At 37.3% G+C, this 18,136-nt stretch overlaps 1 long non-coding RNA gene across 1 annotated transcript in view; it reads right to left on the bottom strand.

Annotated features, from left to right (window-relative positions):
- Positions 1 to 2,664: 2,664 nt before the first annotated feature.
- Positions 2,665 to 18,136, bottom strand: part of LOC122812192 — a 313,853-nt gene continuing 298,381 nt past the window's right edge. The window contains exon 3 of the long non-coding RNA XR_006366358.1: positions 2,665 to 3,698. This is a non-coding gene — a long non-coding RNA (uncharacterized LOC122812192). The remainder of the gene's footprint in view (positions 3,699 to 18,136) is intronic.

Raw genomic sequence — 18,136 nt, 5'->3', positions numbered from 1 at the left:
TTAGGTATGTGTGCAATTGTGTGGACATGAGGGTTAGGGCAGGTTAGGTGAGTTAGGGTTAGGGAGCAGGTGAGGTGAGTGTGCGGTAGTTTGGGACTTTAGGGTTAGGGTTTGGGTTAAGGTAAGTGGATAGTTAGTGGTGTGTGTATAGTTTAGTGTAGGGTTAGTTGTAAGATTTTAGGTTTATGTGTGTGGATTGCTGTTTGTTTGGTGTGCTTGTGTTGTGTGCATGTGTTTTGGAACAGCAATTTTTTCCTTAGGAAAAAAATCATTGTTCTGACAGTTTGAGATTGTAAGCTTTCACTTACATAGGATCGATTAATCACCGTTCGCTTCTTTAAGCGGTCAGTGATCTAATATAGACCCCATAACTGTACTCTTTGGGAAGTCAACCATCTTGGCTAACTACCATGTTGATAATACACCCCTAAGAGTTGAACCAGTGATCAGGGATCTAGATATGCATGTAGACAGTAGCCTTACCTTCAACCACCATGTGGCCAGAGTGGTGAGGAAATCCTTTTATGTTACACAACTTATAAGTAAGGGCATGGCATCTAGGTCCAAAGAGGTCATTATTCTACTGTACTCTGCCCTTATCAGAACAATCACAGAGTACAATGCTCCCTTCGGTATGTACCTGACCAGGCATATGTAGCAACTAGAGTGACCTCAGAGGTTCCTTACAAAAACAATATAAGGCATAACAAACCTGTCATATGCAGAGTGATTTAAAGCCCTTTCCCTATACTCAGTCTCCTATAGATTACTGAGGAGTGATCTATGCCTGGCTTACAATGCATCCACATACCCCACACTTATGAATCTCCTGTATAGTTGTAAGTCAAACAGTACCAAAAATACAAGGTCTAGGGATCTGAATTTTATCTGTGACTTAAGCATTACATGCTAGAGAGACAGATATGTGTCTCAGAGACTGCCCTTCCTGTGTAACAGGCTTCCCATCCATGTGAAGCTGAGTTCATCTTTTACCCAGTCTAAACACAACCTAGACCAGGTAATTGGAAACAGGAAATTTACACCGGGCCAGGCACCCATGTCCCTTATGGATAGAAATAGCTTATAGATGTCTGGCCCTCAGTGTTATACTTGCATGCAAGACATCATTACACTTTCAGGAAAACTTGGCGAGGCTTAGAAAGACCCCTCCCAGGTCATTATCCTAGTATCCATCTATGAATCCATGAATATATAAATAAGTCTCAGCATTCCAACAGAAGCTGTCTTCACAAAGCAGTTCACAAACTGGGAAAGCCAACAACACAAGAACTGAAGATGGTGAGTGAAAGGAAAACTGCTCTTACAACTGGTAAAACCTCACGATAGTTTATTGAACAATTCCACACGACTGGTTAGCTGACTGGTGATCAGTCTTCATCAGAACAACACATATCATCCCAAAGTATTTATACACATCCTAAATCACCTTAATTGATGTTTAACTAATTAAAACGCCAAAGTTTAAAAATATTACACATTACTATAATACACTGTAAGTAAACTTCAATCAAGATGTGACTTTCAATACACATGTAATATAATATATATACATAGTAATATATGCAGTAATATATACGGTGGTAAACCTCTTGGTGTAACTGTAAATATCCATAACTATCTAATAAAAATCTAATAAAATAATAATAATAATATATATAAATATATGCACTTCACTTGTGTGATAAAGTTAAAAATCCCAGTAACAAACCTAAGAGTTGAAATTTACTCTAAAGCTAAAAAAGGTTTTATACTTATAAAATCATTGCGACCAGGTGGTCTCGTGGAATCCGTTAGGATTTGCCATTTACTTTCGCAAGCGGCTAATTTCATTTTCCAGTCACCCCCAAATGATTTTATAAGTATAAAACCTTTTTTAGCTTTAGAGTAAATTTCAACTCTTAGGTTTGTTACTGGGATTTTTAACTTTATCACACAAGTGAAGTGCATATATTTATATATATTATTATTATTATTTTTTATTAGATTTTTATTAGATAGTTATAATGGATATTTACAGTTACACCAAGAGGTTTTACCCACCGTATATATTACTGCATATATTACTATTGTATTTATTATTATATTACATGTGTATTTGAAAGTCACATCTTGATTGAAGGTTGGTTTACTTACAGTGTATTATAGTAAATGTGTAATATGGCTTTAAACTTTTTGGCGGGATTTTAATTAGTTAAACATCAATTAAGGTGATTTAGGATGTGTATAAATACTTTGGGATGATATGTGTTGTTTGTTCTGATGAAGACTGATCACCAGTCGAAAGCGCTTAACCAGTCGTGTGGAATTGTTCAATAAACTATCGTGAGGTTTTACCAGTTGTAAGAGCAGTTTTCCTTTCACTCACCATCTTCAGTTCACAAAGCAGTTTCCATTACAGTAAATAATGCTACTGTCTCAACACATGCAAAACAAAACTGAATCAGTTAAAAAAGTGTCAGACATCACTTTAAATACTGATAGTGGGACTTGTAGATCCACTCACATTGCTTTTCTCTTAAATCCTAACTGGTGATATTACAAGGCAGTAATAAAAAAACACAGTTTTGCCACAATAGTTTATTTTATTTGTCACATTTACTTCCACAAGAAGTAATCCTTTAAGTGAATGTAAGAGGCAAAACAAACATTAATAAAAATTGTTTATTTAAACATTTTTGTACAATTACTTAAAAATCTTTTTAACAGTATATTTGGAAAACAAAATGTAATTATTCCAAAGGGTAAAAGTCAAAACAGTCAATTTCCTCGTTGGTAGTAGTTCTCTTTGTTTTAAAATGAGCAGCTGTACCATACATTGATACATTTCTTGTGTTTACTTTGCTAGGATTTATGAATCTGAATTGGGAATGGATGTTCTGTGTTGCATGAATAATTTGGGGACTGAGTCCTGCAAAGTTCACAGAAATATTACAGAAGCTACTTGCATGACCAGAATCAGCTGTTGCAGTGATTACTGGGGTCACACATAGCCTTATAACGTGCAGGGTTTTGATTCTAACTATTGATGGTTATCAGGTTAGTAACAATGGCTTGGTAAAATATAATGAGATTAACAATTCTGACACCTCCTCCATAGTACTGAGTGTATTCAGTTGCTTTTAAATCAGGGTCTTTCTATGACTTAAACCAGCACATTTGGCATGGGGAATAATATATAATCCACCATTTTATTGTAACCACTGTACAAAGACAGTTCACTGATGAAGGGATCGGAAAAGAAGATCTTTTTTTAATTAATAACATGTATCTGTAAATAAGTGTCTAAATTATTCATTCCACATCATTAAATTACTTTTTAATGTTTCTGCATCAGTACACCACAAATATTTTCAGTCTAGTTCATAATATTTTGGCCACATTTACAAATTATCATAAAATATTAGTTTTATAAACACATTCACACACCATAGGCAGTGAGTTATCCCTTGATATGATCACAAACATGCAATAGTCATGTCACACTAATGCTTTATGACTTACAATACAAGTGAGTGTATTTTTATCAGGATAAAGCCCAAGCTTCATCATCTGTTAAGCTTGCTTATATTCATCATCACATGGAGTGGTTTCACAGTGTCCTTGTGGAGATGCAGTCTCTTGTAATATGCACAGTACTTCAAATGGATTTCCGTGCAGGTTAGTAAAAGAGTCTTGTCCTAGGCCAAAGAAATACAGGTGTTAGTGCTTTGTGTCCTTATCATCTTTGCTAGACTTCAGGCCCACTGACTTGAAGCACTCTGTAAAGAACCGCTATGCCAAGCTGCCCCTTTCCATATACAGGATGCAGTCAAAATTGATACTTGCTAGAATACAGTGAAATTGAATAATTCTGTAATCCAATTAGTCCAATTACACCACAAGTGCCACTAACTCTCTAATATAATTTTCACAACTGAAAGAAAACTGCATTTATAAGAGTAAAGCATGCTTTATTACACAGACTATAGTAACACTATTAAAAGATATGTCAAGCAAGCTTCAGTAGGAATTTACTGATTTCCATCTGGTTCAGCCATCTGACATCGGTAAATAATGTGTCAACAAATCGCCAATAACCAATATATTTTTGTGCCATATTACTTCAGTAAATGTTGACAAAAGGGGCATTGCAAAAATGCTCTCTCTTTTCAAGAAGGTCTTCAGTAGAAACCACCTTGGAGGATCTAATTAAAATATTAGAGTGATACACAATCAGCATGGCAACAAGGTAAAGAATAGAAATCAAAATTCCGATTACTTGGATATCAAAGTTTGGATAACACTTCTTGGTGACAGTAGCTAGACTAGTGACCATGCACAGGGTGTGGGCAATGTGTAAGACACCTAGCGTGCAGCTTTGCAATGGTCCAAATAGTGCTGTATGTGGAACTTGCTAATGAGTGCATAATAACATGTGAATGAGGAACCCGATACAAATGAGGCACATTGTGTATGCAAATGATGGAGGCCAAAATGACAAACCAATTCCTAAATGTACAAAATGTGCTTGCTTCATGGCGGTGTGTACTAATATTAAACACAGTGATTCATGAGGTATAATAGAAGCAACTGTAGGAATAACAACAGCAGCAGCACAGTAGTATGTGGTGGGAGCCACCTTTGGAACTAGTGACTGAAATGAGACCACCAGTGCCACCAAACAAGATGCAGACAGCACCAGACATACCAACAGCTTACATACCAGCAGACCGTGGACTGTTTCCAACTGAAGAGGGATATTAGTACATCAGATATAACCAAATGCATAGACATCAGGGGGGTGGGCATAGAGCAGTCATCACTTGTATTGGTGTGGGTTCATAGTGACAGATAACTGCAACACTGTGATAAGGGGTAGGTTCATGGAAAGTGAACACAATAAAAAGAACTCGGGATTTTTAGAAAGTCAAGGATCACATCCTCTAGAGGCTAGGTAGAATTGGTAAGGAATAGCCATTGGTGTTCTCCACTGTGTTGGCTTGTGCTGTTCCACTGTGGTCTATGGCAGGGAAGGAATAGAACTCCAGGACCATGCACTTGTGCCCTAATGAGGTGTCCCATGCTTTCAGCATGAAGAACAGCACTTCTCAAGACCTAGGCAACACCCATGACCAGAAATGTCAGTATGTGCCTCCACAGCTGACAAGGATGATGTAATACTATGGGAACATGCATTAGTAGCTTAGTGAAGCATTCTAGGTATTGATCTTGCTGAGTGGCATCACTCACAATCAGGATGATGTTCACGGCCACAGGTTGCAGGCTACATACTGAGCGGTGACAATGATGGTGTTTCAGCAAATGGCAGTTGAAGTTTGTCACATGGAGATAATTATGGAGGTAACATTTGCCACCATTGACCTCAGCAACATTTTGTAGTTCTTATTCTTATACTTCTTGCCACTGCACAACTGATGCATGTCACCCCACAAGCGACAGAACACACCTTCCATCTCCACAGGGCTGGTTGCTCCCCTTGTGGTCTTTTGGGTGGCAGCTGTCTATGCCTGGCTCACAGACCAACATATATTCTGGATAAAGATAAGTACCATAGCAATATCAAGGACAGACCTGTAGCCATAATAGTATTGCAACCTCTTGTGCCCCTCTCTTATGGTGGTTATGTACACCTCAGATGCATTGTGTATGCCAGAAGCTGTGTGGGCTGAAGGCAAAGGTGGAGCCCATGACAGATTCTCAAGTGCAAGATGTCTGTCATACACTGGTAAGGATGTGTGATCAGTCTTTACACCTACAAGGACCTGCATAATGGCAGATATGGGTGACCCCTTCATTGTAGTGTTGCAGACAGTTCCACTTTTTCATCCGTCTGTGCCACTTACAAGTTGCTCTCATCAGCAGCTATAGCCATCCTGGTGAGTTTCGCTCTGTGTTGTTTGTTGTTCTGGTTCCTCTACCAATATGAAAGCATGAACACACATGATACCATTGTCAGCTTCTACATATGCCTTTACAAACCCTTGTGGCACTCAGAGTAATAAAAATTAAAAGTTAAACTATAGAAAATGTTGTCAGACATACCTTGTGAAGTAAGTTTTCACAGTTACAGACCTGAGCTATCTGAAAGGACATATAAACAGGTGGGCCTTTGTGAATCCTTCCCTTCATACATGCAATGGACTATGCTATATTGTACTATAACTTGGTGCTTCCCCTGTGGAGATACATGAGGTCGGTACCAATCCATTTCCCACATCCAAGCCACAGTGACACCAAAACCTCCTCAATATCAATGAGTCACTTCAATGTTGGTGGTCCGCCCTCTATAGTAGTGGACCTGTTTGTCACAATGTCCCCTGCCTTTTCTTTTGCACATAGTATCATATCAGTAACCCTTCATTACGTTGGTTACAGAGACCTACTCCAGCCATCCACAGCATTTACATCTTGCACCAGTCCTTGACAAATCTGCATTACCTTTGTCCAGGAGGCACATGCTGTGTGCACAGGGCCCATAGTAACACTTCTTTGTCTGGATGGTGGCCTTTTTTTTTTAATTTTCAAGGCATAACCTCCATCGAGGTGGTCATGCCAGTATCCATAGTCCTGTGGGTGCAACATGTCAGTCAGTGGATGTGTATGGTACTCCAGTACCCATAGACCTGTGGGTGGAACATGTCAGTCAGTGGGCACGTATGGTACTTTTTGAGACACACATACCTGTGTCCACATCATCTTTCCTTTATGCACCTAGTTATCAGTTGCAATTACTGTTATGCTCAGCCTTCCCTCACTCATTTGCATACTGCTGGATGTTGAGGTGTTCTGGCAACTGAATACTGGCCTCTATAATGTGGAGTACATTTTTGCACAACTGATTGAATCATGTGACTGGCAAGTCCCACCCAAAAGGCCACAAGGGGGGCAACCAGCCCATAACATTGACCACCAATGCCTTAGCTGGATGCTGTGGCACTTAGAGCAGATCCCCAGTCTGGCATCCCCAGCCAAAATAAGATCTCTTTCAAGATGAGGAGGGAAAAAAAGCAAGGATTCAGCAATTGAATGCCAGTATTATGTTACTGTTGATCAGCATCTGCTGAGGAGCATGCATCTCGTAACCTTGTACCCCCTTCTTTTGTCCCTTAGCTATGCTTCAGTCAGCCAATAGGTGCCCTCTAGACCAGCCTGGTACCTAATCATGCCAGGAATTTGCCTAATGCCCATCCTGGTGTTTCCATCCCTTATGTATAATTCTCCGTTCCGTGTTCTTTCTCCAATCCTCCCCATCGACATTCATCTCCTCATTTGTTCCCATCCATAGGTTTGTGTCCAGCCACTTCCAACTCCACTTTTAATGTGTTTCCCACCCCTAACTATGACTGTGTAATGTGTTTGTCTGCCCTGTTACCTGCCACTCTCCCTCTATCATATCCACAGCCATCCCTCATCACCTGTTTGTATAACTCTTGTTTTATAACACTTAGCTCATTTATGTCCAAAAAACTGGTAATCATTTAAAATGCTGGGACCTGCTAGAGCAACTCTTGAAAAATAGAGACTGAATGTCTGAAAGAATGGCTTATATATACTAAGTCTGAGATGGCCATTTCCTGGAATATTCCTTTTGATTCGAGGTATGGTGATGTCGAAGTTAGTATATATAAATTTGGGGGTGTGGGGTCTTAATCACCACATCAAGGGGTGCAGAGGGGTTGCCCCATATGCAGAAAATAAGGGGAAAGTGTGATTATGGAGATTCACTGTTTTCTTAAGCTTTCAGTCTTTTTTTTTCTTACTTGCCAGCACTCTACATTGTGGTGCTAAAAATGTCACTAGGGAGCCCAGACCTTACTTTCCCCCTAACCTTTCATATCTTATGTTTACCATTTCGGTGTTTCTCTTTGCTTGCTCTTCTTTCATATCCTACTTTCCTATCTGATACATTTTCTCCCATTTTTATATGATGTACTGTGTTCTCAATGTGCAGTGTACACTTAGAACAATCTTTCACCGGCGGGCCCTATGCTGCCTTCTTTCACTGGATGGTAGCTACTTTGAGTCCCTCACTTTATTCATGCTTGCTACCTCAGCCCAGTGCTGATTTTGTTATTACTACAGATGAAAAATACAAACAGCACCGCTCAAGTCCAAACGTCGTATTTCCAAAAAACAGAAGTACTAGGTAAAAACAGCTGGAAAACGACCACCCCGGATCAGGAATCAATCTAAAAAGAACTTTATTCGAAATAACATAAGCGCTTTTGCGTATCACATACGCTTCTTCAGATTTGATGAATTACAGGTTCAAAACCCTTCTTTATATAGCATCTCATTAAAACTAATTGAGTGCATAACTGAACAATTAATTAATTCAAATCTGTCTAAAAACTAAGCGAGAGTCACAATCGCTCAATAATTCAGCTTTTCTTTTAAATATTCATTATATATATTATGTACATCTAAATAGACATTACAATATAACATTTGATCTGTGATATACAGAATGCTTCTCATAAATCTCAATAACATAAAATAAAATAAAATAATGATGGTAGGTTAGAATATAAAATGGCTAAGTTAAATATTTATCAACAAGATCCTGAAGATGCTGGAATGTTTAAATTAATTCTATATTAATTAATCCTGTGTTGATTCTATATTGACTCTCATGTGAGAAAAACACAAATAAATAAATAAATAAATCTTGCAGATGGCAACGAAACAACAAAATTCAACAGAAATTCCTATGGTCTTTAAATGTATATCATCAGAAACAAAAAACAAGATTATTAATTGTGTGATATTGCTAACCATTTTTCTCCTGTATAATATATAATATAACCTTGTTACTTTAATAATCTAAAGACAAAGGTGTGTTGTAAAAATATGTAATATAAAGTGTAAAAATATATGTATAAAAATGAAGTATAAAATATAAAATATAACATATAAAATGTCTTGTTCAAAATACACTTGTTGAAAGAATGGTTGTAAATAATTATAAATAATGTATAACTACAGCCTCATAATCTTGCGTCAAGGATGGGTTTGATATTGATTGCTTGGTTAAGGCCAGGTTTTATATGGGCCTTTAACCTAAAAATCCATGAAAGTTCAGTAGTTTCTAAAAAGTTCTTGTTGTTGCCCCCTCTCTTATTCTGTTTGACAAGTTGTAATACTCTAAATCTGAACTGGTGGTCAGAAAATTCTGTTATATGTTTGGACAATGCATTCTTCTGGTTACTCTTCCTTATGTCATATATATTATTACTACAGATATCGTATTCATACTCTTCTTTGCTCAGTATTCCCACAGTAATTGCTGCCTCATACAGGTCTGATTATCTAAGTGGATCTTTGGATGGTGACCTTCTCAAAATTTAGTGCTGCACAGGAGCACAGCACTGTTCTTAGAGTTCAAACGTACCATTCCTAGCATCCGGAGACTTCCTTTGGACTAAGCTAACTAAGGACATTGTGAGATTTCAGTAGAATAGCTGCATAAACCCTTAAATCATTTCATGTTGTAAAATTATTTCAGACCACATAGTAAGAAATGTAACCGATACGAGGAAAGTAATAGCCACATTCATTGAATTAGTCATAATTTCTTGATATGCCCACAGGCTTTAACAGATAACATCAAAAATAGCTCGATAACTATGATAGATAAATATAAAAAGTTCAAAGGCAGTTCATTCAGAGTTCCAGTAATTTTTATTACACAGTAATAATTAACATATAGATAATGGATAAGATACAGCCTACAAGTGTTCCAGTTGCCTAAATTACTTATCTCTTCTTTTTCACAGTTGAAATTTTGGGTAGCATGTATGATGGGATGCTATGGCTTTCATCCAGGTGTATAAAAATAATATAATTGTATAATTACACGAAGAAAAAAACAGCAATATACAATACAGTAACAGTGCAAGCATGCATTATCTTGCTACACAATGATGTACTGAAAGGGAGAGAAAAAAACTACCAGGCTGAAATGCAACAGTGTGCAAAGTCTCTTCCTTTTATGAATACATCTGGTAGCAACCTTCTTAGTATCAGAACAAATAATACCATTAAGTGGAGAGTTAATTGTTTTTATTTTATTTATTATTATTTGTTGACCAGGTTAGTCTACCTAGGCTTGTGGCCTCTTTCCAGGTTACATCAGAGATGGTATTTATACTGATTAGGAGAAATTTGGCCACGACACCATAGAAATTCCCCTACTTTTTTCAGTAAGTGCTACATGATCTTTTGTACCCACTTGAGCTACCAATGGCTGAGGCAGGTGGTACCTCAGTTTAATGTTTTATCGGAGGAGGGACAAGAACAGTTGGCATATAGCTGTAAGTAACCAATGTAAAAAGTTATACGTTTACAAATTTCATAACATTTGGAAAAAAAAACAAAACAATTGTTAAAATCTCAACAGCTCAGTCTTTCCCTGTAAGATGTTGTTTTTAAGCAGACACATAATCCTATGGATGGAAGTAGATGGATAGCTTTGACAGAGCAGTAGTATTGTCTTCATAAGATCATGACAAGCTAAAACTTGCTGTAATTCTGAACATAGTTACTGCTTTGCTATGATTATACTTTGCTCTAAATTCAACAGTTTGTGTTATCACTAATCTGAGTGTGAAGTGATTACAAAGAAATCTAGTTAATGAATTAGATTATGCTCGTCCTGGAAGAAGCAGACAACTGCTGACTGCATCCATACTACCACCAGTGTTATTTGAAGATCTGTACTACCATATGTAAGATACAGATGGCAGGTAGGAACACAATACAGGTGCACATGTGATTCCAGAATGTAAAAGCATGCATAGCACACACACACACACACACACACACACACACACACACACACACACTCACACACTCACACACACACTCACACACTCACACACTCACACACACACACACACACACACACACACACACACACACACACACACACACACACACACACTAGGAAATGAACATAGTTATCCCCAAAACATCCATCAATCCACAACCCCCTTTTTCCTATTTTTGCACATGGGGTCAGGGTGTCACTGATAAATATCTAGAGCCAACGTTCACACTACTGGGTGGCTAGCCCTGGCATGGTAGCTTTTCCACATCATACACTCACACACACATTCACACCTATGGCCAATTTAGAGTGTCCAATTCACCTAGTGTGCATCTTCGGAATGCGGGAGGAAAACTGAACACCTGGAGGAAACCCATGTAAACACAGGCAGGACATGCAGACTTAGCATAGAAAGCACCTCAGCCAAGAATCAAACTAGGGGAACCCTTGCTGTGAGAGGACAATGCTATCCACTGCTCCACTGGGCATAAATGTGGTCTGTAAATCAAAGTGCACCAGGTCTGGATCCAACTTATACTGAAATGCATCAAGGCTGAGCACAGTGTGCCAAATCTATGCAATGAATAGCACCATACCTAATGCATTTAAAACTTAGCTATCCTTAGCATGAAGGCTCTGAGCTTATACAGCACTGTACCACAAGAGACATACCTCTGCAATGATCATATGTCCCCAGGACAGGACACAGAAAGCAAAAAGGTGTGTATCTTCTTCTGTGGTCACCGTATAATTACCCCTCAAAATATATATTTATTTATTTATGTATAGCCTTATATAGACACAACTTCTCACAGAGCAGTACACATGCAGTTGTGAACAATTTGCAGCTGGATACACATATACACAGCTGTCCACATAATCCTGGTCACAGACAATACAAAAAAAAATCACAACAAATCTAGAAAAAATATTATCATCTGCCACTGCTGTTTCTTTAGCACAGCCTTCGTTTGTACTAATGAGAAAATATGAGCTGTATTACCTAAAGGAAAGGCAAATAGGGTGCTAAAACGGATAAGTGGATGTGAGATTCATGGCTGGATCGTTAATTTTCCACATCCCTGAACTTGCAATTTTCCCCTAATTTGTTGTGGTCTTAGCAGTGATTTTATCTAGTATGAGGGTGCAGGGAAGTGATGAGGGATTTTCTCCCCATCTCACACAGGGCTGTTGTTTTAACATTTTTTATGAGATTTATGGCCATGGATTGTAGATTATCTGGTCCTCAAATTCACATCCCTTATCCATCAGAATGCAAATGCCCCAGTGGCATCAAACCCAGAAAACAGGCTATTGCAGAATAGACATGGTGCCAACTATGCATGAATGGAAAGGACTGCATGTTGGGTAAAGGCTTGCATGACCTTTGGTGCCCATGCATGTACACAAGGGATCACACAGCGATGTAGCACTTACTCTCTACATTTATGAACACAAACAGTTTGAGATACAAACACACACACACACACACACACACGCGCGCGCACACACACACATACACGAACACAGATGCACGTGGAATAGTGTGTGTGCGTGTGTCTGTCTGTCTGTCTACGTTAATATGTATTATTAGTCACTTATTTACTTATTTACTTATTTTTTTTTTTTTTTTTTATTACTGGGATAGTTCAGTTGGGTCATGCAAACCCTTTTTCAGTGCAGATTCAGGGAAGAAGGCTCCAAAAAGTAATACATAGCAGTTAATATCAAAGATAATAACACAGTAGCATAATAACTGGTAAAGGATATACATTACATTATACTTTACAAATATGAAGAAATGATGCAAGGTTTATATAAACAAGTCCACTGTTATATAATAATGTTGCAAAGTGTTCACAGTACCATTTAGTTGTGCAGCATATAGCATGTCTTGTGCACTTTTGTCTATACTTAATGCTTTTAAAACAGCCATATAGCAACTGTAATGCAGTATATATGGAATACTATGCATATCAGTTTAGTAGTCCACCTCCGACACACACTTGCTCGTCTGCTTACACGCATGCATGTGTGTGCGCACGCACACACACACACATATGTGCAAGTCTACATGTGTACATATATATGTGCTGTGCAGAAAGCTTCATTTGCAGATCTACCCTTTGTGAAAAATACATTTCAGCAGTTTGTTGTAACGTGTATGGACATGCCAATATATTGTGTGGCCATCAGGTCATTTCTGGAGCCCACATCTGATAGAGCTCATGTCACTGTGAGAGTGTACAGCATACTAAACATGTTTAATACACTATACATTTCCCTAGGCTGAGCAGACCTTGTGTATTATCATGCATGGGATTCTATTCATAAATCCTGCACATGCCAGTATCACATTCTGGAAAGTATGTGCTGTGCTTTTCATATGCATGTTAGACCACATCTGTGAATCCTCATGTTAAGTCAGAGCCAGTCCTGGTGTGGTTCCTTAAGAATCACAGCTGGGCTTTTCTGTACATTTGCTACTGCGTAGTTATAAGATTTTTTTCCCCGACCCCACCCCAATCTGATTACAGAACAAAAATAATTCTAGGGTTTACAGAACATAATCAGTCTTATCAGTCTTGATGAAAAGAACATGTTTAAATGACTGTGTGTGTGTGTGTGTGTGCGTGCGTGTGTGTGCGCGTGTGTGTGTGTGTGTGTGTGTGTGTGTGTGTGTGTGTGTGTGTGTGTAGATATATATATATATATATATATATATACATACATACATACACAATATCAACAGCTATGTTGATGAAAATGTGTAGAATTTTTCAAGACTGCCTAAAGGAATAATTTTTAATGGATCTCAAAACTTTGAAAATTTCAGTATCTTTTAGCATTTCTAAACTATTTTATTTGTGCATTTATTTTATTTAAAAGAAGACCTTCAATCATGTTTTGTAAGTTACTTTGATTTCTATATTATCTAAAAATTGTTTTTTCCCCAGTGGAACAATTAAATGGCAAGTTTTCAGTCCAAATAACATCAACATTCACACTACTGGCAAAAATCACAGCCATGTTCCAGGCTAGATTTATCTGAGCATTATGAGACTGACGTGCTACCTACTGTGCTAACAAGGCTACAAAAAGAGTTTGACTTTCAGGTCTGTTTGCATTTGAATCATATGTTTGTACTATGAAAGTTTTATACTTTACACTTGAGAACAAATATTTTTTGGTTTAACAAGGCTTTCTCCTTAAAGATAATTGTATTGTTTCTGTGGAGAATGTGGGCAGTTTCAAAGTTATGCTTAGGCATTGCGATATGAGCAGGTTGTGATGAAGTGTAGCTATGGTACGATTCAGACAGTAGCTGTTCTTAGGTGCAGCTGTCTGAAGTAGTTTGAGAAAATGTTATACATATGAGGTAGTAATAAGATGTGAATGAGGAATGTGTGAACAATCTGTGACTATATTATGGTAATTAGGAGTGCTTCCTGATGCACAAGTGTCATGTGAGCATAACGCTTATAAAAAGTGAAATTGCACCCTTTCCATCCACTTTGCAATCCATGAAGATGCTTCCATTCACTGCCAGATGAGCTGTCTCTAATACTGAGGTGCTTGTTTTGGGCATAGCAAAACCAGGTGCAGTCAGCAGAACCCACCGGCTGAAAAGATGAAGTTTTAGATAAAGTTTAACTCATCTGAGCTTTACTGATCTAGAAATCTTGCACAGGTTTAGAGTGGAGAGGGACATAGTATGAGCTTTGGCAAGCTTGTATGGCCCACAGATGGTGACTTAAGGGTTGCATGATCTTACTATACCTGTCAACACCAAGGTATGTATAACCCTCACTATACTTGCCAGGGCACCTTCCAGGGACAAACTGGAGACACTCTGGGTATCTTGCATACTCTGGGCATATAGGCATATGTGGATTAGTAATTTCCACTCAGGACCATGCCATTGACAAGCATGTCTTCTGCAGAAAGGACAGACTTCCACTGACCACTGTACTGCAACCTCCCATGAGGTAATTCCACAACTCTATGATCATATGGCTGTTAAATTGTTTACAGATGTTTGGTATTATGACCGTTCAACCATTTATAGTCTTCCCTTATATAGATAGATTTGTATATACATAGATAGATAGATGTATTTCTCTGTATGTATGTATGTATATATATATATGGTTCTACCTGACATAGTCGAAACCACACAACACCGACAACCACATCACCGACACCACATATTCGACAGTCCATAAACACGAAACCACACATAACCGACAACGAAAATAAACGTGATGTACACACAAACAAAACCCCATACACTGCACACACCACAATAACAAAAACAAAACACATCCCCATTCCACAAACCACACACACAACACAAGCACACCAAAATCCTTACAAGCCCACACTAAACCTTACCTAACCCTAAGGTCCGTCACTATCTAGCTCACTTAACCCGCCTATCCTAACCCTAACTCACTTAACCCACCCAACCCTAACTCACTTAACCCACCTAACCCTAACTCACTTAACCCACCCCTATAACCCTAACTCACTTAACCCACCCTATCCCTAACCCTAACTCACTTAACCCACCCCTATCCCCACAGACCGTCAATCTCCACACTTACCTGCACAGCCTTTCCCCATGTCGGCATCCTCGGCGTTGGTGTTGTCATCCGTGTCGGTCTTCTGCATTGTCGATGTTCTGCCACGTCTTCTTCGATGTCGATCTTCTGGAGCCCGGATCCCGTTGTCGGTCTTCGCGCTGTGATCGAAGTCAGGTAGAACCATATATATATATATATATATATATATATATATATACATATATATATATATATATATATATATATATATATATATATATATATATATATATATATATATATATATATATATATATATATATATATATATATATATGTAGAGAGAGAGAGAGAAAGAGATGTCCAATAAAAAAAAAAAAAAAATATATATATATATATATATATATATATATATATATATATATTAATGGAAAACTGGAAGTTATCATCATTACATATATTCCTGAAAATAAGTGTTATTGGTTGGGCCACTATTTTTCACTGAATAATGTTCAGATGAAGGCACAACAGGAGAAACACAACCAGTGACAGCTTCATATGTGTGAAAACAAGCTAGACAGTAGCGTTTTTGTAGGATGACAAATTTCACTCCAATCCTACACCCCCTGAATGTCTGAATTTGTATATATCAACTCCATACTTACATAACTTTAGAGAAATAGGAAAGAAAAATTGTGAATCCTTATTAGCTTTGTAAAGAAACAGCACCAACAGTGATTTTCTATGACAAACACAGCTCATCCACTTGCTATCATCTAGTTGTGTGTAATATAGTTGTAACACTGTTGAATGTTACTCTGTCAGTAGTAGAACAATTGTTAGTGGATATTTTGGAATTTGAAAGTCTGTCACGAAAACTGTATCTGTCTCTTTTTTCAGAATGATATTATACTTGTATATTTAAAATGGGAAGTGAAAAAAAAGAATAAAATACATTTGGTTGTGTCTCAGTTTTTCTTTGACAAGTAGATGGACTGTTTACACACACATATACAGAAACAGAAACACCACTGCCACTAACACCTCCTTGGAATTCTTGTGCATTTTAACCAAAGTGAAATACTGAAGTGCAAAAGAAACTGATAACCCAAACCACTTCAGTTGCTGTTCCAGTAGCAATAAAGGCCTCCCAGTCAACCAAGTAAAGCACTTTAATAATCACTTTAAACACAAAAATAAAATGGATTTAGTGCTTTCGTTTCTAACTCCAGAAACTTCATCAGGGTCACATGACAATATTCTAAATCTATTTAAATATACCCAACACCTCTCTCATTGGCTGTCACATCTTGATCCACTTAAACGCCTTCCATATTTAAAAATACAGATTATAAGGTGCAATATAATATAATATAATACATAATACAACTAATTACATAAATATAAAAAAAAAATCACATTTACACAAAACTACATTTTAAAAAACATTTATGTATATATATATATATATATATATATATATATATATATATATATATATATACATATATATAAAAATGTAAAAATGTAAAAAAAGTTATATTTGTAAAATTCTATTTAAAAAAAAAATATATATATATATATATATATATATATATATATATATATATATATATATATTTACACACATAGGGATATAGAGGTATTACATTGTCTAAGGACACTATGTACAATACTATGCAGTTCATATACATTATAATGCTTTATAATGCTTTGTCTATGCTTTTTCTACACTTTTCTTAATATCTGTTTGCTCTTAACTTTAAGGCTGGGGCTAGGGAAAGATGATCATTTAATCCTGGGGGGACACAGGCATCCAGCTGTAATTGCCACTCAATTCTAACTTTGATTCCCAGTCAACTCGCCTTTCCTGTTGAATTCAACAATATGAAGTTTTTGCTGCTGCAGTGAACCATGCGGTTACCATTCTTTCAGAATATCATGTGTTTTTGATGTGTGTTTTATGTTTTAAAGTAATAAAATCTCATATTTTAAGAAAAAAAAGCTCTGCGGATGCAATGCTATATTTTAATGTACTTGTTTACTTAGTGTCTTTAGTACAAAATGCCAATAAGGATTAGAGAGTTAATCTTATTCTGCTATGTTTTGACTATTTTATCCACAGAAAAATAGTATTCAGGGAATGGTTTTGAAAGAGGATCATTTATTTATTTATTTTTGAGTGGGTTTATCCCAGTGAGCTTGTGGCGTAGTGTACCAGTGGCATTATCAGTGTGCTAAAAGGGATCACAATTGATTATGGGTTCTGTTCCCACACCAGGCATTTATACAGACAGAAAATTTAGCCAGAGTACCAGGGAAATGTTTCAGCTATTTGTCCTGAGAAGAGTCTCACTATATTTTATATCCACTTAAGCGACCATGAACTGAGGCAGATGGAACAGTAGCTCTGAAGCTAGAGATTACAGAGCACAGGTGGTGTCAGCAATGGAGTATGAATCCAAGAACCTGATATAGGAAGATAACCCACAGCCCTCTATCACCCAGATTTCAAAGGCAAGTGTATGAGTTGTGAAGCCATTGACATTGCAATGCTAATTTATTTGAAAGGTTGATATCCTGCATACCATTTAAGAGTTGTTTCCTATTTTCTAAGGAGTTTATGAAGTGTTATATCAGGGATAAATATAGACAGCATACTTTTATCTATGTGTAATTTTTCATCATATGCTGTAAGGCTAACCAGAGAGGATAACACCAT

The sequence above is a fragment of the Protopterus annectens genome, chromosome 9.part0 (assembly GCF_019279795.1).
Source record: "Protopterus annectens isolate FY-2018-M chromosome 9.part0, PAN1.0, whole genome shotgun sequence".
Lineage (NCBI taxonomy): Eukaryota > Metazoa > Chordata > Ceratodontiformes > Protopteridae > Protopterus > Protopterus annectens.
The sequence above is the reverse complement of the archived record's forward strand: the minus strand, read 5'-3'. Positions and strand labels throughout refer to the sequence as shown.